Source organism: Erpetoichthys calabaricus, chromosome 13 (genome assembly GCF_900747795.2).
Source record: "Erpetoichthys calabaricus chromosome 13, fErpCal1.3, whole genome shotgun sequence".
NCBI lineage: Eukaryota > Metazoa > Chordata > Cladistia > Polypteriformes > Polypteridae > Erpetoichthys > Erpetoichthys calabaricus.
Window position 1 is genome coordinate 122,103,250 of NC_041406.2, and position 24,923 is coordinate 122,128,172.

At 36.9% G+C, this 24,923-nt stretch overlaps 1 protein-coding gene across 22 annotated transcripts in view; it reads left to right on the forward strand.

The window, feature by feature from the left end:
* Positions 1–24,923, forward strand: part of rims2a (regulating synaptic membrane exocytosis 2a) — a 1,351,795-nt gene that overhangs the window by 301,697 nt on the left and 1,025,175 nt on the right. The window lies entirely within an intron of this gene.

Here is a 24,923-nt window from a genome sequence, read left to right on the forward strand (position 1 = left end):
TGAGATAAAGAAATTCACAGTCCTGGAAGCAGACACTGCATTTACCATACTCCAGTTTAAATGGACAGTTACAAAGAAAGCAGTCTATTCAGTCCAAAAGTCTTCAGGACTCTTCAGTCAGATATGTCAGCAAAATCATTGTTTCTACTCAGGAAGTATGCAAATACAACCAAGATTGAAATACAGTACATTTTACAGGCAGACTACTATACGTGTAGTGGCCAGTTTCAGACTGCTTTTGGTAGACTGTTTATTGGGGTTGTAATTAGGTGTTTCCTCTCACCCATGGTGCTCTTACTATCATTGGTTTCTTTTTTTGCACACACTGCGTAGGTGTCTGTTAAAAATTAAATGAGCACAAGAATTACAAGAACTGTCATAGGTAAGAATCAGTATTGCCTCAGCAACCTGAAAGTAGTGCATACTTGTCTAAAAGGTAATTACAGACATGCAGTAAGACTGTGCAGAGCACCTTATAAGTTATTGCTTGCCTAATTCCTGTTTCGAAAGTTTACTTTTGCATCAGTCTTCTTTTATAAAAAAAATTTTGTTTGCACAGCTATTTTCCTTCCTATAATTCATATCATGCATATTGTATTTTGTTCTATGCTGGTGCTAAAATATGATCTTTTACCCTATTGCTGCGTATATTTAAGCAGCCATACTTGCCTGCCCAAAACATTTACAGTGGTGTGAAAAACTATTTGCCCCCTTCCTGATTTCTTATTCTTTTGCATGTTTGTCACACAAAATGTTTCTGATCTTCAAACACATTTAACCATTAGTCAAATATAACACAAGTAAACACAAAATGCAGTTTTTAAATGATGGTGTTTATTATTTAGGGAGAAAAAAATCCAAACCTACATGGCCCTGTGTGAAAAAGTAATTGCCCCCTTGTTAAAAAATAACCTAACTGTGGTGTATCACACCTGAGTTCAATTTCCGTAGCCACCCCCAGGCCTGATTACTGCCACATCTGTTTCAATCAAGAAATCACTTAAATAGGAGCTGCCTGACACAGAGAAGTAGACCAAAAGCACCTCAAAAGCTAGACATCATGCCAAGATCCAAAGAAATTCAGGAACAAATGAGAACAGAAGTAATTGAGATCTATTAGTCTGGTAAAGGTTATAAAGCCATTTCTAAAGCTTTGGGACTCCAGCGAACCACAGTGAGAGCCATTATCCACAAATGGCAAAAACATGGAACAGTGGTGAACCTTCCCAGGAGTGGCCGGCCGACCAAAATTACCCCAAGAGCGCAGAGACCACTCATCCGAGAGGTCACAAAAGACCCCAGGACAACGTCTAAAGAACTGCAGGCCTCACTTGCCTCAATTAAGGTCAGTGTTCACTACTCCACCATAAGAAAGAGACTGGGCAAAAACGGCCAGCATGGCAGATTTCCAAGACGCAAACCACTGTTAAGCAAAAAGAACATTAGGGCTTGTCTCAATTTTGCTAAGAAACATCTCAATGATTGCCAAGACTTTTGGGAAAATACCTTGTGGACTGATGAGTCAAAAGTTGAACTTTTTGGAAGGCAAATGTCCCGTTACATCTGGCGTAAAAGGAACACAGCATTTCAGAAAAAGAACATCATACCAACAGTAAAATATGGTGGTGGTAGTGTGATGGTCTGGGGTTGTTTTGCTGCTTCAGGACCTGGAAGGCTTGCTGTGATAGATGGAACCATGAATTCTACTGTCTACCAAAAAATCCTGAAGGAGAATGTCCGGCCATCTGTTCGTCAACTCAAGCTGAAGCGATCTTGGGTGCTGCAACAGGACAATGACCCAAAACACACCAGCAAATCCACCTCTGAATGGCTGAAGAAAAACAAAATGAAGACTTTGGAGTGGCCTAGTCAAAGTCCTGACCTGAATCCAATTGAGATGCTATGGCATGACCTTAAAAAGGCGGTTCATGCTAGAAAACCCTCAAATAAAGCTGAATTACAACAATTTTGCAAAGATGAGTGGGCCAAAATTCCTCCAGAGCGCTGTAAAAGACTCATTGCAAGTTATCGCAAACGCTTGATTGCAGTTATTGCTGCTAAGGGTGGCCCAACCAGTTATTAGCTTCAGGGGGCAATTACTTTTTCACACAGGGCCATGTAGGTTTGGATTTTTTTTCTCCCTAAATAATAAACACCATCATTTACAAACTGCATTTTGTGTTTACTTGTGTTATATTTGACTAATGGTTAAATGTGTTTGATGATCAGAAACATTTTGTGTGACAAACATGCAAAAGAATAAGAAATCAGGAAGGGGGCAAATAGTTTTTCACACTACTGTACATGTTTGTTTTATCTTAGAAAAATATGCCATTTACAGTATGGTCTTTCACTTTTATTGGTTGGAGACAGTGCAATTGTGGTGTTTTAGTTTAATACTTAAAACCTGAGCTTTCAAGAAGCTTTACACAATTCCTCTTAGATTTGTTAAGAGTGACATAGATACATTAGCCTGTGTGTCTGGTTGCAGTTTGAATGTCAAACCCAGGGTTCAGGCGACAGATTCAATTGCTCAGAAGTGCAGAATATCCATATTCTATTTCACGTTTTGTGCAGATTACATCACTTGCAAGCTATAAAACCAGTTTATTTTCTGGAGTGCATAAGAGGATTAGTATACATGAGATATGCAAAAAATATTTCAGAAAAATCAAAAATTAAGAGCTGCAATGAATAATTTCAAGTAAGACTATATTAATATTTTGTGATCTGTATTACAATAGGAATTTACTCAGACAATAATAATTCTAATAATTGCTCAGACAATTATTAATCTTTCATGGGACCACTGGAAACACACTCCTTGTTTTTCTGAAAAATATTAATTTACTGTAACTGTTATCTGTGTATATTCACTCAGAATAGGTAATCTCTTCCTTTTAGGGTGACATTTTAGCATGATTAATGTTTTCTAGTTATGTATCAGATTCTGCTGAGGAATAAGAAAACAAATGACTTGTGTCCTGTTTAGTAAGTGCCATGTTGTTCTTATTTTAACAGTCATCCATATTCATCCATACATCTCTTTTGATGCTGCTTAATCAACTTGCCATTAGAAATAATATAAGTGTCATATGCATTTTCAAATATAAGACAAGTAAAACATAAAACTTTGAGCAAATAGATACATAGCCCATAAAAAGTGTTCACCCTATTGAAGTTTTTATTTTTTATTATTATACCACATTGAATAAGTGAATTTAATTTGGCTTTTTTGACCCTGACCAACAGAAAAATACTTTTTAATATCAAAGAGAAAAAAGATGTCTGCAAAGTGGTCTAAATTATTATAATAACGCAATAATAATGATTATTATAATATATTAATAATAACAAAAATTATTACAATAACACAAAATAATCAATAGCATAAGTCTTCACCCATGGATAGATGGATGGAATAATTAAACATGTACTACAAATATATTTCAATGTTCCTTAAAAGTTTTGAAGAATCTGCGTTCAAAGCTTACAGATGGCTTGACATTTATTAAAGAGCTGATTCTGTGACGATTGGTTACTTGAAAAAAGAAAAGGAAGGACGGGAATTGGGGGTTAGTACATTTGAACAAGACAGTACTGCTGCAATGTAATTTCATCGAGGGTCGCACATGGCGCAGAAAGCATCTTGCAGGAGGCAGGAACAATCTCTGGATGGGGCTCCAGCCCGTCGCTACCGCTGCCACTGTGGCCCCATGTTTAATACATGCTTTAATATATTTCATCATGAAAATGATATCAAGTATACATCTTAGTATTTAAATTGTTCAGAGAGCAGTAATATCATAAATGTAATGTATTTTGTGTACTGTCTGTGTAAGAGAAAGCCAGTTTAAGAATCAAGTAGTGTTTCACACACATAGAGTACATACTATAGAAGAACACAAAGAATACAAAGCATTTAACCTGCTACTTTAGCTGCAATGGGATTTGAGAAATTAGTAACTTAAAAGATTTTAAGATTAAGTTTATGACATTCTACTTTAAAGACAAAATAAACTATGTGATTAAAGTGGAAATTTTGTGATTAAAGTTGACGTTTCAAGCTTTTTTTCCCACTGTGTCCCTATATTTTCTCTTTTCTCTGTACTCTGATAAGCTTCCATATGACGCTCAGACAGTGAGCTATGACTCGCCTTTTCATGGCAACTTTGATATCTGACAACTTCTTTTTTTATTTCGGGCACTGTGCGACTTTCTGAACTTGAACTTTTAATCAGCTTCCTTTTGTTATTTATACAACTGTTTAAACCAACAAATAGTACATTTTCCTTGCCTCCACTTGGCATTCGCTGATATTCTTCATTTTTCCCCGTGGTTTTCAAAGAACGCTGAACTTAAGGGAATATTTATATTGATTTACATATTCAAAGAGGTGTAATTCTGGGAGGAGTCTGGGAGGGGTGGCAGGCATGTGCACAAGCATTATATTTCACACAGACCAGGATTTTTGTAGCAGAAGTGTTGTGGAAGTTGGCTTGTGCACGGTTTTCTGCATCTGAATTTTTTTTTTTTATGCACATTTTCACTTTTGTCCGTACGCCATGCTTTAGTATGAATTCTATGCAGGGCGTTATGCATGAGGCCCCTGGGGAGGGAGCGAATCAGAGTTTCAGGGAGGTGTGACTTCTTGAAATAGCATTAGGTCAAGGGTCGGGAGTGTCACCAACTCTGATGATATGTTGGCGCCTGCTCCTCCCCAGTCCACTGTGTCGTACTGTGTAACCATGTCCTTACCTGCTTGCTTGCGGGTTCAGTTTTGGGTGGGAGGTATCTATCCATGAACTGTGTCGTCTTGTCATCCAGGCATGGCTGGTCCTAGTTACTTTTGTTTCTCAGCCAGTCTCAAAGTATAGGGAGGTTGCAGGAAAACCACCATACACAGTCATTGTAGCTGCCCTTGCACAAATAGCTGGCAGACCTTTATTCTTGGAAGTAAAGCTGCATTGGTAAGTGATATTATGTTAAGTACAAAATCTGATTTGTGTCTTTTCATGGAAACCTGGCTAAGTAAATCTGACACTGTTCCCCTAGCTGAGGTGGCACCAGATGGATACACATTCCGTCATAAATCTAGAAACACTGGTCACACAGGTGGCTTTAGAATAATTCATTGTGACAAATGCAAATCACTTCTAAAAATGTAGGTGACTTCACATTCTTTGAGGCACTCATTTTAAATATTAAAACAGATTCCAGCACAATTGTAGTGCTAGTCTACAGACCATAAGGGCTATATTCATTGTTCATGACTGATTTGGCAATAAATTATGATTGTGTAATGTTGATGTGGGATTTTAATGTACACATTGATGTGTTTTACTTATTTTTTAAATTCAGCAGGATTTTGTCAAAGGTCCAACTCATAATCATAACCACACATTAATTTTATGATAACTCACAGAACTGAAATTCAAAATTTAAATATTGCTCTATTAAATTATTTCTGATCACTGCTTAATTACGTTTAATTTGGTTCTACCCTTACCAGTACACTCACAGGTTAAAACAAAGACAGTGTGACATCTAGATTGTAATTCTGCTTAAAAATGTATAGTTATATTGGATAAGCCAAGTGTAATCATGGAAAATAATTTAGATCAGTTAACATCAAATTACAATATGACCTTGAGAGATCTTATGGACACAGCAGTTAACCTTAAAACAAAAGTGATCAAAGCACATAGAAATTCATCCTTGTTTAATGAGAGCACTTAAGCCCTTAAATTAGAGTGTCGAAAACTGGAGAACATATATATGGAGAATATATATCAAGGATATGGAGAACAACAGGTCTTTAATATTGTATGGACAGAGAGTGCTAAAAAATATAAAAAAAGCTCTCTTTAAAGCCCGCTTAAACTACTATTCTAAAATAATAGATAGCAATAATAATCCTTGTGTACTATTTAGAATGGTGGCTAATTTATCAAATGGGAATTCAGAACTACAGTGTAAAATACCAACAGGCATTAGTAGTACAGACTTTATGAACTTCTTTAATGATAAAATGAAAGATATACGATTCCAGGTCTCAGCGTCACAGTGCAAAACACATACTAGCTTGGCATGTCATGTCTTGATTTGCAATCAACACTTTAGAACTTTTAATTATGTAACAGAACAGGAAATCTTAATTTTAATTTCTATAATGAAACCTACTACTTGTTACTTAGGTTCAGTACCAAAAAAACTAGCCAATCTAGCCAAACTGCAGCACCCATTCTCAACATTATCAATATCTCCCTATTGCATGGCGTAGTACTTGATGCACTAACATTGTCAATAATCAAAATGTTACTTAAAAAGTCAGACCTAGACACACATATACTTAATAATTATTGACCCATTTGAGATTTACCCTTTCTTTCTAAAATACTTGAAAAAGTAGTTGCCAGTTAGCTTCAGTCACACCTTACATGTCACAATTTATCTGAGAAATTCCAGTCTGGCTTCCACACTGGTCATAGTATAGTATTGAAAATGACATTCTGATGTCCTCTGATGAAGGAAATTCTATTTTAATTATGTTGTTAGATTTAAGCCCAGCATTTCACACCATTGACAATTCTGTTTTACTACACAGGCAGGAAAATACAATATAATTTATTTTTGTATAGCCCAAAATCACACAAGAAGTGCCACAATGGGCTTTAGCAGGTCCCAGCATTGACTCTCTAAGAAGACAAGGAAAAACTCCCAAAAAAAACCCTTGTAGGAAAAAAAATGGAAGAAACATTGGGAAAAGCAGTTCAAAGAGAGACCCCTTTCCAGGTAGGTTAGGCGTTCAGTGGGTGTCAAAAAAGGGGGTAAATACAATACAATACACAGAACAGAACACAAGAACACAAAATGACATTGGGCTTACAGGCAATATCTTTGCCTGGTTTAGTTTTTATTTATCAGATTGATTCCAGTATGTACAGAAATGTTCTGACAGTACTCCATTATTATGCACAGAAGTGAGATATGGTGTCCTGCAGCGCTCAGTACTGGAACCTTTACTGTTTTCATTTTACATGCTTCCACTGGGATCTATCATTAGAAAACATAATGCTAATTTTCACTCCTACGCTGATGACACCCAGTTACTCCTTTCTTTTAGATCAAATGACGTTTCACCAATATTGTTCTTAATCAGATATGTTCATGAATTAAAGGAGTGGGTGAATGAGGACTACTAGTCTTTAAACACAGATAAAACAGAGATATTAATTTTTGGAGAGAATGATGCTGATCACAACAATATTTTGTCATTTTTTAATACAGTATTATAGTTGGAATCACTATCAGTTGGAGTCATCTTTGATAAAGGAGCACTGGAATCATCGGTTAGAAGGGTCCTTTCATCAGATTGACAGCCTCAGCACTGACTCAGCTGTGGAATTGCCAGTAGGGAGAAGGCATCTTGTTGGCCGAGGTCGCTAGGACCTCATATGTGATATTATCTACTCTTGCATTTTGCTTTGTAGTTTGTACTATTACTATTGTGCTATTGTATTCCTGAGGTGACAATGATAGATTGGCCATCTAGCTCCGTGAAGAGGATTACTTGTGTTCTGTTTTGTGTGTGGTATTTACCCCATTTTTGATGCCCATTGCACGCCCATCCTACCTGGAAAAGGATCTCTCTCTGAATTGCCTTTCCCAAGATTTATTCCATGTTTTTCCCTACAAGGGTTTTTATTGACAGTTTTTTCGTGTCTTCTTCAAGGCTGAAAGGCTGTTAAAATAGAGAGTCTGTTAAAGCCCAATGTAGCCTCCATATCTACCCAGGACTGTCACCACACTGGGCAGACACGGTGTTCTGGGTGTACATCAAGGAGACCTTGTTTGGTTGAGTTTTCCCTGGAGTGCAGCCAGCAGGCCAGCTTACCTCACAAATAAAGAACTTGCCCAGGCTCGGAATTGAAGCACTACTCCTAGCAGCAGCACTGAGCCTGGAACACGGGCATAAGTCCATAGTGGGCTAGGTTCTCCTGTTTTAGAACAGTGTTCTGTCAGTGTGGTACATGTTAACTGGGAGCTAAAAGTGTATCTTTTCGGAAGTAACTATCTTAGAATATAAACATTCACAATGATTATTACTGGGAGGCAAAACAAAAGGAATATCATATGGTTTTAAACTCTATAACAAGGGTAAAGTCCCCATTAGCCTTGAAGAAAAGAAAAGGAAAAACAGATTTGAACAAAGACAAAGCGAAGCACAAAAAACAATACATACCCTATTCATAAAAAAAACAAGAAAGACAAATTATGTGAAAAATGAATAGAAACACAATAAAACAATACCTCACAATTTCAGTTAAGCATCAAACTTCAAAAACAACAGCAGAGCTAACAATCTTCATATATTATACAAAAACATGTTTAATGTTTGTTGCTAATGACTGAAGGAAAAAAGAGTGCCTGAAATAATTGACTGTGTGGATTACACTGTGCAACTTTTTTGTAACACCTAGTTCCACTGCATAGCTGTGAGTTTTCCATTTTAGACTGCTCCTGGCTCTCAGTACCAATTTTCCTTTTAAGTGCCTTGTATTACCATATACGTACATAGTTGAAAAGTGTAGAGTCAATTTCCACTAAAATATGCACATGTGAGTAATATGTTACAGTGGATAGAACATTATGAAACATCAGGCTGTGTCATGTATTTGCTCTGCACATTCTTAGAGCAGCTGTGGGTAGCAGTGTCCACAAGGTAAATTCCCAAATGCTTGGGTGATCACATTATTCCTTCTCCTGACTGAAAAAAAATCTGTCTCAATATTTCAGAAATCACTAATGCTGATAAGCTAAATGTTAACTGCTAAACTCAGCAATACAATCTTGAGAACAGTAGGGTAAGATGTTGAAAGATTTATGTTAAGTCCAATTACTTTTCTAAACTAACAAGTAACTTAATGCAGTACTAATCTTTTGAAGTAAAAATAGTTTTGTTATTATTATTCTAGCAGCACTGGGAAGCACGCTTTGCATGGTTCATTTGCACAGCTAAGCAGAAACGAGTATTTTACATATAATCCACTAACAGAAACCTAAAAATAATGCATCTGTTTGGCTAAACATATTTATAAAACACAAGAATATTATCAAAGGTGTCATGTTTATTTTCAGGTTTACAGTGGCCGACAAAGACATTTAACTCTTTTTTTGCAGTTTAATGATGTCAGAGTGTTTAAAAAAAGGAGAAGATTACCTGTCCATATAAATGCAGATTTTTTAAGAAACCAGGATTCTGCCTTAACTGGGTATTTTACCAGAATCCGGTTATGTGTGTGAATGTAAACGCACTCATTATGTCTTAATAGCTTAGGCTAAATGGAGGTGAGCACATTGTGCACTACACAGAAAATAAAACAAAAATGACTTAAACATTGGCCAAAATGGAAAAGAGGAGCATTACTCAAAAAGTAAAACTGAAAAGATCACTATACAAAAAAAAAACAAAAAAACAGATAATTCTAACATGCCGAAGTAAACAAAACTCTTAAGTTCATAGATTTTAAAATAGAAAAGTCAGATGTGCTGTAAGCCCTCAATACATTGAAGGCTAATAAAACCCCTGGACCTAATAAGATTTTATCAATTGTATTGAAAGAAAGGAAAGATGTTTAAACCCTTATTAGGCATATTTCACCAGTCACTTTAGAAAGGAGAAGTACCTGAGGATTGGAAAGTTGTAAATGTGAGAAGGGAGTCAGTCCCTCAGGGGTCTGTCCTTGGACCATTACTTTTTATTATTTATATTAATGACATTGATTCTGGTATAGTTAATAAACTTGTGAAATTCACAGATGACACTAAAATTGGAGGTATAGCAGACACTGAGGGGGCAGCAAAAATAATTTGAAAAGACCTGGACAACCTTTTGAACTGGGGGATCACGTGGAAAATGCAGTTTAATGTAGGAAAGTGCAAAGTGCTACCTGTGGGCAAAAGAATATTAATTATAAATACCAGATAGGAGACACTGTCATACTGGAAACAACTATTGAATTTAAGTCAAGGAACATTATGTTCAAACATTATAACGTACTACCAAGTCCACAGCCTGGAGTATTGTGTGCAGTCCTGGTCACCATGATACAAAAAAGGCATAGTAGCCCTTGAAGCTGCGCAGAACAGAGCAACCAAGTCCATCATAGGACTTAAGGAAATGTATGCACTTTTCTGACAGACTCTGAGAATTAAACCTGTTTAGCCTTGAGCAGAGGAGACTTTGGGAGGACCTAATCTAGGTATTTAAAATCTTCAAAGGCATTGATAAAGTAGATCCAGCAACATTCATTCAGTTTAAGGGGGAGTCACGTATTTCAGGACATCAGTGGAAATTAAGGGGAAGTGCATTTAAAACTGAAGCCAAGACACTGGAACAAACTACTAAGACATGTAGTTGAAGCAAAAACTTTGACAATCTTCAAGAACAATCTAAATGAGATATTGGGACAGCTTAAATGGGCTTGATAGACTGAATGCTCTTCTGTCAAATTTCTTATGTTCTTAATTCTTCAGATGGGAAGGGTGAACACTGCTGTTGCTACTGCTACCTAACCCACCAAAGGGAAGACAAAATGGTCTATGTAATTATATATATATAGTACTGTGCAAAAGTTTTAAGCAGGTGTGAAAAAATGCTGTAAACAAAGAATGCTTTCAGAAATATAAATAATGATTGTTTATTGTTATCAATTTACAAAATGCAAAGTGAGCGAACAAAAGAAAAATCTAAATCAAATCAATATTTGGTGTTGCTACCTTTTGCCTTCAAACCAGCATCAATTCTTACAGGTACACTTGCACAAAGTCAGGGATTTTGTAGGATTATAGTCAGGTGTGTGATCAACCAATTATACCAAACAGGTGCTAATGATCATCAATGTCACACGTAGGTTGAAACACAGTCATTAACTGAAGCAGAAACAGCTGTGTAGGAGGCTTAAAACTGGGTGAGGAACAGCCAAACTCTGCTACCAAGGTGAGGTTGTGGAAGACATGGCATGGCATGGCATGTCATGGCAAGATTGAGCACAGCAACAAGACACAAGGTAGTTATACTGCATCAGCAAGGTCTCTCCCAGACAAAGATTTCAAAGCAGACTGGGGTTTCAAGATGTGCTGTTCAAGCTCTTTTGAAGAAGCACAAAGAAACAGGCAATGCTGAGGATTGTAGACGCAGTGGTCGGCCAAGGAAACTTAGTGCAGCAGATGAAAGACACATCAAGCTTATTACCCTTCGAAATCAGAAGATGTCCAGCAGTGCCATCAGCTCAGAACTGGCAGAAACCAGTGGGCCAAGCGACTCAAGTATGCACAAAAACATAGGAACTGGGGTGCAGAAAAATGGCAGGAGGTACTCTGGACTGATGAGTCAAAATTTGAAATATTTGGCTGTAGCAGAAGGCAGTTTGTTCGTCAAAGGGCTGGAGAGCAGTACAATAATGAGTGCCTGTAGGCAACAGTGAAGCATTGTGGAGGTTCCTTGAACGTTTGGGGCTGCATTTCTGCAAATGGAGTTGGAGATTTGGTCAGGATTAATGGTATTCTCAATGCTGAGAAATACAGGCAGATACTTATCCATCATGCAATACCATCAAGGAGGTGTATGATTGGCCCCAAATTTATTCTGCAGCAGGACAACAACCCCAAACATACAGCCAAAGTCATTAAGAACTATCTTCAGCATAAAGAAGAACAAGAAGTCCTGGAAGTGATGGTATAGCCCCCACAGAGCCCCGATCTCAACATCATCGAGTATGTCTGGGATTACATGAAGAGACAGAAGGATGTGAGGAAGCCTACATCCACAGAAGATCTGTGGTTAGTTCTCCAAGATGTTTGGAACAACCTACCAGCCGAGTTCCTTCAAAAACTGTGTGCAAGTGTACCTAGAAGAATTGATGCTGTTTTGAAGGCAAAGGGTGGGCACACCAAATATTAATTTGATTTAGATTTCTCTTTTTTTCATTCACTGTATTTTGTTGATTGATGAAAATAAATGATTAACACTTCCATTTTTGAAAGCATTCTTTGTTTACAGCATTTTTTCACACCTGCCTAAAACTTTTGCACAGTAATATGTTTACATACTGTATGTATGTGTGTGTATATATATATATATATATATATATATATATATATATATATATATATATATATATATATAATGGTATATTTAATTAAATTTCAATGCCCACTTTCCCACAGATGCTTTATCTCGTCTGATTAAATTACACATCAAGCATTATCAAAGATGGCTTAGCAAATCCCTTTGTTTGAGTCACAAGCATGAAACGGCACACTTAGGATTCTTTGAACACAGTTGGACTCTGTGGCACAGCAGGGGACACGATGTATTTTTAATGAGCTGGATTCAACTTCAGTGGCTGGAAACCAGCGCTAACATATATAAATAATGAAGACATAACTAGTAATAGAGTCAAATAGAAAACATGATTAGGTTTTCTCTCTCTCTCTCTCTCTCTCTCTCTCTCTCTCTCTCTCTCTCTCTCTCTCTCTCTCTCTCTCTCTCCCTCTCCCTCTCCCTCCCTCGTCTTTTGCTTTGCTTCTCTGGCAAGTGCCTAAGGTGTAACAGAGAAAAACAGTAAGGTGGCTTCAGCTGGTAGCCTTTTTGAAACTTACTATATATATATATATATATATATATTTTATTATTCCTCCATTGTTAAAGAGAGGAGGTTTCAAATTCTGGTCCTCCTTAGCACATTGAAGCAAACAACTTTGGAGCTACGCACAAAATATTTCTTCTGTTATTTAACATTTAGAAATAAAATCTTGGATTCACCACTATTTTGGGTGTTTTATACAGACATGCAAATCAAGCTACTGAATCGGTAAAATGGGTAAGGCATAATGTTTTTGCTTTGGCATACCTATTCTAATATTGTAGATTAATTGTGACTATGTGTAACCTGGCATCATGAAAGCAAGCTGCAACAATATGGAGACCATATGTTGATATTGCAAATATTTTTAGCATTAAGTGGATTAAACTATTTAAATGCAAGTCTTCATGCTATGCAAGATATATTTAAAATGAAATTTAAAATGAAATTGGGAGGCACTTCTTTTATACTGATCTTGATTTTTATGAGATTTGCCCATCACAGTGTTACATGCGTGAATTAATGACTAATTTACTTAAATTATATGTCATTATAATTAATGCATTTCATTGGTTGTCAAATTCACGAATCTGCTTGCTTTTATAATTTCCTTTGTTCCAAGCTGCAGTATCTTTGAATGTTTAAGAATGCAGCTGTTCATTTTCCTTAGACTGATGCAACTGAATGAAAAAGTGTTGAAGTACTGCAGCTCAATATTACTATCTACTGTACATTGCATATACAAAATTATGCTAAGACAACAAAATATTAATAATGACTAGGAAACACATGGAACTCTGGTCCTCAAATAAAGGTGGTTCATACAGAGCAAGCTGAACTTTTCTGTTTTGGCAAGATGGTGTTTTGTTTTCACCATGGAAAAAAATAAGGTTCACAGTTGTCATTGCTGTTCTTTTTTGCTGTTCCTTTTGTACCATGTTCTCAGGATTTATCACCAGAAGGACTTGCGGGTACCATACTTTTATTATATAACCACTTTTATTAAATGCTTCTGTTACATTCTGTTACATTCTGTATCCTTACTTGACACTCTTCTTGCCATTATGGTCTTCCTTGTCACATCATCTACCTTTGTGATTTGATGCTCAGCAGATGTTGGTGTTTTTCTGTCCATCATATCACTTTGTTCACCTGTCACTTTGCCATAAGTAACCTCTGAGCACAAGTTTGGCAAGGTTACTGTCACCTCACATTTTTTGAAATACTAGTATGTATTGGGTCATAAGCTTTTGATCATGCACATTATTTTACCACAGAGCTGCAAGGCTGAATTCTCACAAGAGAGGATTTAACTATGGGTGGAGTAGCAGTTCAAAACAGTCAATTTTTAATTAAAATTAAATATTTTAAGAAAAGAAAATAATTTCAAATTCAGACAAAGGAGGGATAAGATGGCAGAATTTGTCAGAATTTCAGTAATTGTTGAAAACAATGGCAATTGTTAGCCTAAAATAACTTTTAAACCGTGGTACAAAGGGGCTGGCTAAGGATAAACTGTGTACAAGCATTTGTAGATACAATATTTCGTAATAAACTATAGGAAAATTGAATATGTGTAGTTGGAAGAACTTGTTGCAATTTTACAATGTTGTGGAAGTATTGTATGAACAAGTATTTATAAGCTATAATAGTAAAAATAATAATAATTCTTTACATTTATATAGCTCCCTTCTCACTACTCAGAGTGCTTCAGTGAATGGGGAGCCACTTCAGCCACCACCTGGGTGATATGACGGCAGCCATTATTGCAGTGGTATGCTCATACATTAGCTGATGGGTGGTGAAAGAGATGGCCAATTAGAGACAGGAGATGATTATAAGGCCAGAATGACTAGGCTGTGGTGGGCAATTTAACCTGGACATCAGGATACACCCTGATATTTATGAAGGATGCCCAGTGATCTTTTACAACCACAGGAAGCCAGTACCTCGCTTTTATGTCTCATCTAAAGGATGGCACCATTTTTACAGCACATTGTCCCCATCACTGCACTGGGGTATTGGGATCCACATTCAGACCACAGGACAAGCACCCCCTGTTAGCCTCACCAACACCTCTTACAGCAGCAACCCAAGCTTTTCCTAGATGGACTCCCATCTAAGTACTGGCCGGGCCTGAACATGCTTAGCTTCAGGTGGATGACCTGTTCTAAAGTGCATGTGGTATGGCTGCAATGGTTGTTGATGTCAAGAGGTTTTTTTTTCATATTCTTATATTCCTAATCATTTCAATGCCTCAGTGATGAATCAAATCAACCTTTCAAGGCATAGGTCATATACAGACTTCTTGAGATAAGTTTAAAACATGGTGCTCCCTTTTTATTATGATGTTTGTGGCAGCTAGCATTTGTTAAAATATTGCATATTCAGTAAATAAACCAGTTCAAATTATTTTTTATAATCACATGTCAGATGCCTGCATAAGCTGATTAGCTAGGGAAACTGAATTACAGCCTGACCTTAAATACACTAGAGACAATGTTGATGGCAAAATCAGAGTGCATTTTGCCTACTGCTACCCTTTATAAGGTACTGTCATGCAGCAGTTAAAGCCACTAGCACATTTCATTATAGCAGGCTAAGTTGTGCTGCACAATCATTAGATTGTACAATGTGTTTTCACATTCTGTCTGTCTTCATGCCCAGCAAAGGTAAAATGTTTGCTTATGTATAATTTACCAGATATGGTAGCATATATTGTAGAGGAGCTGCATCTGCCAGAATATATTTTAGTGTGTATTGTTTTTACAAAATGCATTGATTATTATTTTCTTCATGTATCTGTGACAGTGTGGGTCAAACATTTTGGTTAATTCTTGCGCATAATTTTATGAAAGTCAACAGCTTGTGTTAATCCAAAGGCTTCATATCAACTTGAAATGATAGTGGAATTGCTTTACAGTTTTCTAAGCACTTATTTAATAAATCAGGTTATTTTCAGAATAACAACACCAACAACAACAACAACATTTATTTATATAGCACATTTTCATACAAGTAATGTAGCTCAAAGTGCTTTACATGATAAAAAAAAAGAAAAAAATACAAAGAATTAAAATAAGACAACACTAATTAACATAGAAGAAGAGTAAGGTCCGATGGCCAGGGAGGACAGAAAAAACAAAACAACTCCAGATGGCTGGTGAAAAAAAATAAAATCTGCAGGTGTTTTTCCCGAGAGTAATTTTTTCCTTAGTAATTGCTTCATAGAAATTGTAACAAAAACTCTTCTGCTATTTCTGTTTCTTTCCTATTGTAGTCATTTTTGGTTATTCTGATGAATCTGCAAGGTCTTTACACATGCTCCAAAAATTAACCTCATAGTGATTAAAACTAATTAAATTCATCGGTAGGCAGTATTGCTTGTTAATTTGTGGAAAATGTTAATGGGTGCAAATCTTGCACTACACCTGTTTTCTTACAGATATTCACATTTACTTTGGAGGCAGTAAAAATAATCACGTACATACTACTCATGAAGTAACTTGTGAAGAACTGCTGAAATGCAGTTTGAAAACTTGATGATAATACATGTCAGGAAAAGGTCTTCTGTATGTGAATGTGTTTTTCACCTTATGCTTCAATCTCACATCTGAAAGCAGTGTAAATCAGATTGATTTGTTACTTTAAATTGGCCCAATTTTTGTGTGTATAATTGTGAGGGACTGGTGCTGCCTTCCGATAATGATCCTCCTGTTGCATTAAGTTATGCTGGGATAGGTTCCAGCTTGGAATCATAACTGAATGAAATGGGTCATAAAGTTGATGCATAACAGGATAAGTAAAGTGTATGTATATGTCTATAATAGCAAAAAATATTTATAGTTTTTAAAAATTGTATTTTAAAATGTTGTGGCTCTATTTAATAAAACAGTACCAAGTAAAATGTGATTAAGCAAAATGTGATTCCAAGTCACTTGGAAATTGTTAAACTATTAGTAACAGATTCTTCTAATCATCTTTAAAGATTTATAGTAGAAAATGATGTTTAGATGGTTATACCTTAACATTTGTGTCAGTAGTACAAATTAGTTTTTATAGGTATCTTGACAATACCTGCTTTTATAATTAACAAAATAAAATTATGAATATGTGAACCCTGAAATAATAAATTCATAACTCCTGAAAAACATTTTCATGGTATCGAATAATATAAATGTTTTCATGCTGTGGCAAATGATAAAGTGGTTTGTTATAATACATAGCTTTGTAACATACTAGAACTTTAATGGTTGCCGCAAAATATCATTGATTTAAAATTTGAAGCACATGCTGTGTCTCCTGTGAATGGTGCTCGGTTCATAATTAAAGGTATAAATATGATAGTTAGTTTTAAATTCAAAAGGTTCGTGATTGTTTTTGCTGGGTACCTATCGCACAGATTTTCTGTTCAAACTATAGCCACCATCTAAATAAAGCTTTGCAATAAGAAAAATAAAATTTAGGGACAAGCTATGAATACATTGGGTAAAATGAGTTTGGAAATCCATGCTTTATTCATAAAAAGACAGTTGATATGTTTACCATTTCCTTGTTGCTGCATACTCTGGGAAAAATAATAAACATAACATTTTTAAACATGGTAATCCAATTTAATACCTGTATGAACAAACAACAAATATAGATCATAAATTGTTTTTTGTTTTGCTATTACATTTGGTAAACATTCTTATTTATAAGGTTTGCTGCATGTTTTATTTATTTGTTTATTTCATTACACAATATTGGGCATTTCAGCTAATGAAATCCAACCATTTTTTAACCCCTTTATCCAGTTCAGTGTGGTAGGGCAATGCACTCCTACCCCAATGGCCTCACAGATTTAGTGCCCTGGGCTCAAATCACAGACAAAACCTGTCTTTTTAAATTTTGTACATATTTGCAGTTCATTTATTCATATTGTCAGGCTGAATGGTTATTGATGAAACTTTCAGCTTTTTATTGTGCATCCTAAAGATGCACAGCTTAGTTTTATTTTCAACTTTAATCTTGTTCAAAGAGAGAATTGTGTGCGTTTTAATGTGTATGTGTATGAATTATAGTACCCTGTGTCACAAAAGAAGACCACAGACATAAAAAGGTTTGGGGCAGCCATATGTATATTGTGCCTTGGATGCAAATGAATAGAAATAGATTGAGATGTTCACATGTTTGAGTCCAAAACAGAACTGAATGTAATAAGAAAGATGGTGGCTTTAAAGCCAGAGAATGGAAGTGACATCACTGGGACCGGAACCAGAAGTTACATCATACCTGGCCCCCGGAACCTAGAGTGATGTCTTCTGGACTGGATGTGATGTTATCCATGGCACGGGGTTGGTAGGACGGAAGTGATGTCATCCATGGTGCCGGAAAACAGAAGTGACATTATCACTGGCTCCGGGACCTAGCGAGATTTCCCGTGGATGGTCTGCATAAGATTGAGAAAGAGAGTTAGTGCAGCTCACCACCCCCTGGTCTGGCGTGGTAGTACTATTCTTAATGGCTTTCAGATGTCTCCCAATCACACGTGTGTGACACCTGTTATGATCTTGTGCTCTGTCCATGGCTGGGCCTACCATGCACATGTTGCCTCCTCCAGAATAGGTTGCAGCTACATTTAACTTCAAACTGCATGTCCCCAAACAACCACCAATAAAAATTAATCTAAAACAGATTCTGGAAAGACAGTAAAAACTTCACTTGATCGCCAAAATTTAAATTTGCATAAATATAAATGACAGCAGAATATAACAACAGAAAAATTATTTTCACATTATACAGTATATATATTATAGATAACTAGCCATGTGCGCCCAACTACGTTGCGTGTGTTAAAGTTGTTTGTGAAGGGCTCCCTGTTTAAACGCGGCTGCCAGTTGTGAACTGGGCCCTTCGTCGCACAGCATTATGATTTTTTATAAGGGAAACAAAATTACAAAAGAAAACCCTTGGACATTAATTCGATAGGAACGGCCTACTTGGAATCACTGTCCGAATAGTAATTATGTGGTGGTGTAGGTTGCATTTCTGCTTCTCTCCGTTCACAGTCCATCTCGTTTTCACGACGCTGTCGTTTCCTCTCACAATCTCTTCTCAACCTTTCTCCAATCTCGCAGGTTGCTTTGTGGCAATCCAAAGAGTAAGGCAATATACACGGAGCAATGGTTATAAAAGGGGTACACATAGGTATCCAGGCTCTTTAAAGCATAAATAGGGATCACTTCACTGACATGTGAGCAAGCCACGGTACAACTGTGAGACGCACAGCACTCGCCGGCTACAACGTAACAATAATAATTTCCGGAACGTGCTGTTACGTTGTCATTCATTTTACCCACTGTCTTTCTTTCATTCATATGTTACGTAGGCACGTACCTTTTATCTTCGGCAATCTCATTCTCTAACCTGGCCTCAGGAGCTAACCAGCGTAACACTGTCCACCACCCCTTTCGTTATTCCGGCACATTGTTGACATCCGTGAGTAACAACAACGTACTAAATTGGAAGGTGGTCTACGCATGTGTGGAATTCGCGGACAAACAAAGATCAAGATCCGAATGAAGATTATATATAAAGATTAGTTAATTTAAAGCACAACAATTTGTTTAGTTTGAATGTCTGTGTTTTGAGGTGTGACTGGAGTACTATAGTCTTCAGTAGTATAAGCCTGGAGGAGATTCTTAATGCAATGCCTATGTTTTAGCTGTCTCTCTACTGCCATCTAGTGCTTCTTCTTCAAATTCATTCACGGACAAACAAAGATCAAGATCCAAATGAAGATTATATATAGAGATTTAAATACAACTTTATTTGTCCCCAAGGGATTATTTGGCTTTTTACAGAACCTCTTTAAATAGATAGATAGACAGATAGATAGATAACCAGTTCCTTGATTTTACTGATGTTAAGTTGCATAAAACAAAATTATCCTGATTTCAATAATCTATCTTATCCCCCTTATCAATACAACCCATAAGTTCAGAGTCATCTGAGAATTTCCACAAGTGACATGACCTGGTATTATATTTATAGGCTGTATTGAAGCCACTGGAAAAATGAAAAACATAATCCTCAAAGTGCTGCCAGTTTTGTCCTGGTGAGTATGAGCCTTGTGGGGCAGATGGATAATTGCATCCTACATTCCAGTTTTTGTCTGATGGGCAAACTGCATTGGTTCACAGTTGTAAGGAAGATAGGCTCCATTTTTTGAACATGTAAGCCAGGTATGCTTAGGATGGTGCAGATCATTGGCTAAGAAGGACAGATAGACTTTAAATGTGTGGTGTGGCATGGATTCCAAAGTGGCTATCAGGACATGGCACTGCATAGCAGGATAAGGTTATTTTGCGGCCCTTGATGTAGATTTCATACTTTGCTCTAGCCCTGTTATTATCAGCCTTATTTTGCTTACTGTACAAATTAATGTTGTATCACCTCATATTGCCATTCTGTATGAAGTGTGGTACATTGCTTACTTTTTACATTTTGGAAACTTAATATTCATTGAGTGCTCAGTTTAAATGAATGTAATACTTTTGCAAATTTAAACAGTTTTGTTCAAGACCGTTCAGCCCTCAAACCAATGTAATTACTATTGTTTTTTATATATCTAAAAAAAATTCTTTGCGTTTTTAGGGGTATGTGTGTCCATTGTAGAGAAAATGTGTTCTAAAGCAGGCATGTCAAACACGCGTCCCCCGGGCCGCATGCGGCCCACAACAGAAATCTGTGCGGCCCACATCCTAGTTAGCACTAAACTTGTACAAAATCATTACTATTGTTTGTGATTGAATCATTCTGCATCTTCGGCGTTACTTATTGACTTTTCTTACTTCTGCCTTCTGACAAAAGCGCGTTTTCCCATGGCATTATGGTACCGGAAACGTCAGCTGCTAGTATAGCAACGAGCCTTGTCCAAAGTTAATGAGCCGCGACATTGCAACTGAAGTCCTAGGCTGCAGCAGCCTGGCAGCAGGGGCAGCCTTAGGCATGTGCAAACTGTGCACCTGCACGACAATATATATTGAATATAAAACAGAAAGAAAATAACGACACAGCTGATGGCAGTGTGGCCGAAAAACATTGTGTTTCTTGTTAATTAGTACGCTGTATTTACTAATATCGCTTGAGTCAGAGTAATAAGCTATATGTAGTATTATAACGTTCTGCCGTAATGAGAATATCATGGGCCACCACTTGGTTTTCAAGTTACAGATTCACGCATATAGTAGCGTGTCATGAGCACAAGGTGGCTATGTAGTGTCCGCAACGGATGGGCGAAGGGGCCACCGATTCTTTCTCTGCCCAGGGCTGCCACGAGCCTAGAGCCGTTACTGGCTGGGTTGCAGAGACTGGCCACTGGGCAGAACTGAGCATCACATATAGTAATAGCTGGCATATTTTCACGTTTTTTTGCTCTAGTATTACGTAATTTTGTGCTAGTATTGTAACGAACAGTTAATGCAGACTACAGCTGAAGATCTGAAGTGGATGCGAGAAGTTGGTGAGTTGTTTATTAACAAATTTTTGTGATTTTGAGTTTGTAAAATTAGTGTAGGTCAGGGGGCTTTTTGCATATCGACTTATTTTATAAACTTTGAAGTAAACTTAGTAAAGTAAAATTAGATTTTTGGAGGATTTGTTTTCCAACTTGAATTACTGAGCAATGAATTCAGTGAGCGTTTTCGTGATTTCAATTCACACGAACAGGACTTTCCGCTGTTTACGTCGCCATACTCTTACAACGTTGAGAATGCGCCTGAGAATATCCAAATGAAATTGATTGAACTGCAGTCAGATTCTATTCTGAAGGCAAAATACAACAAAGTTGGTGTGCCAGGCTTGTATGCTTACCTGCCATCCTCGTATGTGTAGATCCTTAAGTTGGCATCGAGAGTATTGCCTATGTGCGGAAGCACTTACCTTTATGAGCAATTGTTTTTGTTAATGAAAGCTACCAAAACCCCACATCGCTGAAGACTTACCGTTGAGTATCTTTCGTCCCTCATAAAAGTTGCAGCTGCACAAGATTTCAAGCCTGATATTGACAAACTGGTTACTAACAAGAGATGCCAAGTGTCAGGACAAAAGAAATAGATCTCACACTGTAAGACTCCTATATAAGCAATGAATATAATATAACTAGCCATGTGCGCCCAACTACGTTGCGCGTGTTAAAGTTGTCTGTGAAGGGCTCCCTGTTTAAACGCGGTTGCCAGTCGTGAACTGGGCCCTTTGTCGCACAGCATTATGATTTTTTATAAGGGAAACAAAATTACAAAACAAAACCCTTGGACATTGATTCAATAGGAACAGCCTACTCGGAATCACTGTCCGAATAGTAATTATGTGGTGGTGTAGGAGCATTTCTGCTTCTCTCCGTTCACAGTCCGTCTCGTTTTCACGACGCTGTCATTTCCTCTCACTATCTCTTCTCAACCTTTCTCCAATCGCGCAGGTTGCTTTGTGGCAATCCAAAGAGTAAGGCAATATACACGGAGCAATGGTTATAAAAGAGGGACACATAGGTATCCAGGCTCTTTAAAGCATAAATAGAGATCACTTCACTGACATGTGAGCAAGCAACGGTACAACTGTGAGACGCACAGCACTCGCCGGCTACAACATAACAATAATAATTTCCGGAACGTGCTGTTATGTTGTCACTCATTTTACCCACTGTCTTTCTTTCATTCATATGTTACGTAGGCACGTACCTTTTATCTTCGGCAATCTCATTCTCTAACCAGGCCTCAGGAGCTATCCAGCGTAACACTGTCCACCACCCCTTTCGTTATTCCGGCACATTGTTGACATCTGTGAGTAACAACAACGTACTAAACTGGAAGGTGGTCTACGCATGCGTGGAATTCGCGGACAAACTAAGATCAAGATCCAAATGAAGATTATATATAAAGATTAGTTAATTTAAAGCACAACAATTTGTTTAGTTTGAATGTCTGTGTTTTGAGGTGTGACTGGAGTACTACAGTCTTCAGTAGTATAAGCCTGGAGGAGATTCTTAATGCAATGCCTATGTTTTAGCTGTCTCTCTACTGCCATCTAGTGCTTCTTCTTCTAATTCATTCGCGGACAAACAAAGATCAAGATCCAAATGAAGATTATATATAGAGATGAATATAAAATAGTAATATAAGGACCTCGCTAAGAGACTAAGACTCTAATTGTACGCTGTTGTACAGAGATTTTATGGAAATAAATTGCTTTTCTTTAAACTTTTCAGTATTGGAAAAAAAGCTACAGTAACTTTGTATAATAGTATTTGTTACAGTGCGGCCCGCTGACGCACGTATGGCAGTCAAAGCAGCCCACCAATGGTAGCGAGTTTGACATGCCTGTTCTAAAGTGTTTAAAAAGGAACAATGTAGCAAATAACTACAAGCAGGAGTATGAAGCTTTGGCTAGAGGTGAGATGGAAAAAGCACTTATCGTTTTAAAATGTTCAAATGGATTAGTCATCCTGTCTGTTACCAAGGGTCATGTTATGTTTGATGATGTTTAATTGGTAAACTGATTTTTTTTATTTATTCTTTAGCTGTTGATTGTTCTACTATAGTGTTTTGTATGCTTCCATTACATACTTTGCAACTTACCAGCTCCCTTGGCCTGAGTGCTTGTAGGTGTTCAGTACATTAATACCACAGGGTTCACTGCCACATTGGAAACATTAGAAGTGGCTGGATAGGCTTGGTTGGAAACATTAGCTGACACTTGAGATACAAATGTCAGCTTCACCTCCTGATCTAATAATGATACACAGTATAAATGAATATTGCAACACTACAGTATTCCTAACAATCCACAAAATATGTGTATTATTCATAACTTAGCTAAACTTCTTAAATAAGACTTTTTAAGCAAGACATTTTGACACACAACGAATGTGAATTACTGAGTAAAAGTGTTTGTGTACATTTAATGACTATTAATGTAGATCAAGTGATTGTTGCCCTTGTGGGTGTCATGGAAGCGTGATGCTGCAATAAAATAGGTGTATGATTATGTTCTGAAGTTTCATTTTAAGGAAACAAGGTTTCATGTTTTTATGAGTGTGTTTGAGTGATGTACATCTCTAAAAGTAATATTGCAGAGAAGTATTAATAAATATTTTGCTAGTAACATCAAGACAACAGATTTTCAATTAATTGAATATTTCTGGGTCAGAACATTGGTATAGTGGTTAGCACTACTAACAAGGCCCAGTCATTGTCTGTATGGGGATGTACATTTTCCCCTTGTCTGCATTGATTTTTCTCTTTGGGTACTGCAATGTTCCTAACCATAACTCAAATATATATCTTTAAGATTTTTGCCATCTTTAAACTTGGCTCAGAGTTAGCAAGTGTGGGTGTGCCCATGAATATGACATTTGACATATGTTGTCATATGCAGGGCTGGGTCCAGTGGTGCTGGGACAATTACTTATATGATTCTCATTCATTTTAGAGCCCAGAAGTAATCTTATTGAAGTACTCTCAATATTTATTAGCAGTTCAACTCTATATTGATGTTCTCCTTAAAGACAGATCCTTTAAATTTATGCAACATAGGAATTGAATTTTGCTGCTATTTATGGTAAACTGATGTTTTGCTAAAAGGTACCAGGGGCCTCTTTTATAATGTTTGTGTATACTCAAAAAGGTGCTCAACATGTGCATATGCAACTTCAAATGCAAATGTTGGGATTTATAAAAGAAAACTTTATGCCAACTTTGATCCATATATACATAACATTTTGGAAAAACTGGAAAATTGTGACACCCTTGATAAATTAGAGAAATGCAGCAAAATGAGCTGAATGATGACTAGCACACATTAATGTTATTATAACTGAGCCTTTATTGGAATGTTTGTTTACGTGACAAGCATATTATACAGCAAAAGTGATAAAAATGATGTACAGACTGTATTTTAGTTCCGTTTTAAAAGGGTCAATAGTGCGTATTTATGCTGAAGAACTTTTTTGCTTTCTGTCAGTTTATGTTGGCAACCTGCTGTGCTGGAAGCCGTTAACTGACCATCAAGGTACTACATCTAATTTTTGTATAGTGTGGATGCACATCCATAAAACCTAACATGTTTTGCCAACATAAATAGGCAATTTGTAGTAGTTGCTGCTTCTCGTAACATAATTAGAGCACTTTATTGCACTCATAGCAATAAAGGCACCTAGCAAAGATGAAGTTGCATTTGCTAATGGTGAGCCGTTCCATTCCGTTAATGCACAATTCATCTGTGAGGCCAAGTTGT